The sequence below is a fragment of the Chanos chanos genome, chromosome 8 (genome assembly GCF_902362185.1).
Source record: "Chanos chanos chromosome 8, fChaCha1.1, whole genome shotgun sequence".
In the NCBI taxonomy this organism is placed as follows: Eukaryota; Metazoa; Chordata; class Actinopteri; order Gonorynchiformes; family Chanidae; genus Chanos; species Chanos chanos.
This window is the reverse complement of record NC_044502.1, coordinates 4,516,897-4,520,000: the sequence shown is the minus strand read 5'-3', so window position 1 is coordinate 4,520,000 and position 3,104 is coordinate 4,516,897.

Here is a 3,104-nt window from a genome sequence, read left to right as displayed (position 1 = left end):
GTTCTCATGTTTGATTTAATGGCCGCAACTATGAAGTGCTTTGTTAGGCGTGGAAAAAAAAAAAAAACTTTGAGAGATTGCGTTTAAAGGTTGTAATAACATGCAGCTCTGTGTAAATCGCATGATCGGCCAATTGGAACTAAGCATAATTAAGCCCAGTGCAAGGTTAATTTGGTCTGTAATGACACAGTGGAAGTATATGGAAATAGTTTCTCTTCCTAAATACCAATTCATTACTTCCACAGTTATTAAGAGCGAAGAGTATGAAATTACGTTGGGCATCCGCACATTAGCAGTCATAAACCTTAGCATCTTATATTTGTCTTAGAGAGGTTTGGTGCGTAGAGTCACAGGGTGACTCTTCTCCCGGAATATCGTTAATCATTTCCCCAGCAACCTTGTATTCAAACCTCATATTTTCATTACTCTGGTGTACATCCGCATATTCAGATCGATGTCTCTCTCTCCCTCTCTCTCTCTCCCTCTCTCTCTCTCTCTCTCTCTCTGCGGCTTCTTTCGTCAAGGTCTTCAGATTGGGCAACCCATTTAAGATGGAAAATTAAATTATGAGAGAATGTATGGGAAAGAGCAGAGAAGTGTTTGCACTGGTTGAGGGTGGTTTGGATAAGTGGATTTGCTGTGGATTTCAAAAAAAAAAAAAAAAAAAAATCCAAAGAGCTTATCAAAGAGGAAGAATGTCCATTAATTCCATGGTTTAAATTTTTTATTTCAGTTCAGTTTCTGTGAAAAGACGTTTTATTTATTTAATTTTTTTTGCCTCTCTTTTCTCTCCTTTCCCCGTTTTGAGCTCTTAGCGCGTCACGTGCACCTCAAGGTTGTTCTTCTCCTTGTTCGGCTCTTTAGAAAAAGTCTGTTCCCTTTTTTTTTTTCTTTTCTTTTCTTTTTATTATTCATTGTTGGAGAGTCATTGTCTGTGTTTATTTGCTTACAGTAGGCTCAGAAGGTGAAAACTGTATAGACCCATAAAAAAAAACAAAAACATGTAAGATGTAGTCTCACTCATAGACCCCTACATTGCAGCAACTGCCGGAAATCTCTAATAAAAAAAAAAAAAATCCTTAGAAAACTTTCACATTCCAACAAATGAATTTATTCATCACGAAAACAGTCCAAGCGAAAGGGGACTCCTCTGTATTGTGTGTCTTTACGTATAGATATGGAAATTTGCTTAAGACGAAATCGTAGATTGCAGTCAAGGAACTTCTGATATCTCTCTCCACAAAGTGACACATTTTTCTGTCCTGAGTGGCACATGTAGGCAGTATGAGTGTAGAACCAACCAACTGAACATCTGTACATTGTCTCCACCTGACCACAGTGTGTTGACTGACATATTGAATGAGGTTGGAAACTTCACTGAAGACAGAGTGAGGTAAGATCGTGGATCAGTATCTCACTGAGAGGGTTACAAAAGTCACAAAAGTTAATCAGCACGTGAAAGTAAAAAAACAAACAAACAAACAAACAAAAAACAACAACACAGGCGCACATATTGTTTAAAGAAGAAGATGACTTTAAAAAAGTCTAATGGGCACGCGTATCACTCTTGAAAAAATCATCAGTTTTTTACAAACATTACTTCTCCAAAAAAAAAAAAAAAAAAAAATCAGATTTTTCAATTTCAAATTGCAAAAGGGGTTTAACTGTAAAATCTAATTTAAGCCTTTGGATTCTGGTTTGTCATGGGTGTGAATAAAATATTCCATCCATAATAGAAAAGAATATTTACAAGGTTTTAACATGTTAAATGCTGACATATTTAAAAGGGATAAATAAATAATTTCCAGCCAGTCGAAAATGGCCTGTAATAGGGTCTTTGGAAGCATTCGTTTTAATGGTGTTCCTATAGTTTGTCTTTTGCTTGTCTGTTTTAAATTCAAGCTCTAAAACTTTGTTGTGCTTTTTTCCAGTGTAACCCAAACCTCTTGGGACTAGAACACACGAAAAAAATGATTCTCTTTTTTTTTAACTTTAAACTGTTCTAGACTGGGTGTGCTCTTCAAGTGATATTTACAGATAAAATCTACGTTGTACATAACACGAGTTCTCGTCAGGAACAGTCAGAAGAAACGTGTTCGGGGGGGGGGGGGGGGGGGGGGGGTTTATATAATTTTCCAGTCATATCTTGGAAATCGCACAGAGGGGTTCAGCAAAAAGTGAACTGAACATTGTGAAACAAAACACTGCAGCATGACAATATTCTTTCCCTTATTTTTATAAAATCTTTTCCCAGAGGTGAGGATCACAAAACACAAGGACGGTACATTTTCTACCCTCAGTTCTTCTCTCTCTCCATCACTCTCGCCCTCTCTTTCTCACACACCATAGTGTGTAGACACCTCTTTTTTGCTTGAATGTGAAGGATCTTTCATTGTGTGTGCGTGTGTGTGTGTGTGTGTGTGTAATTTTGTATAACACTATCTTTACACATTCTCCTTGGGATGCTCTCAGCTGAGATAAGTTAGCGGTTTGTGGTTCTATGTGAGATCCTGAGTCTGAGTCGGTGGCGTAGAGCCTTTGCAGCGGGACAAGCGAAGAACGCCACATGAGGCCGTGTGTGCGGCACTACAGCAGAAAGGACAAGCTGATAGCGGTGGAGCACTTCAGTCTGACGCAGGCTAATTACACTGTCTCAGCTTAAAGAGCCCCCCTTTACACAGGTCACCTGCGACTGGAGTTAAAAATAAATCATCTCTCTTTTTTTCTTAATCGAGCCTCCTTTTATGATGGCAATTAAGTGATTGTAATAAAAAAGAGAATTAAGTGTTGAGGTAATTAATAGTAATAGTTGTTTTGGTCAACAATATGTGTGTGTGTGTGTCTGTGTGTGCGTGTGTGTGTGTGTATGTGTGTGTGAGTGCATGTAATGTCCAGTAACTATTTTTGCAATTACCTACTCACCCATGTCTGCGCCACCCAGCAAGCTTTGATAGATGTGTCATTCCAAAGCTGAAAAATGAAAGCCAATTACAATCATAATGTCAAATTTCCCAAACAGAAATTAGCATGCAGGATTCTAATGGGCTGCCTGATTGAATAGCAGCAGCTTTAACGATGTCAAACACATCGCTAGTTTAGGATAT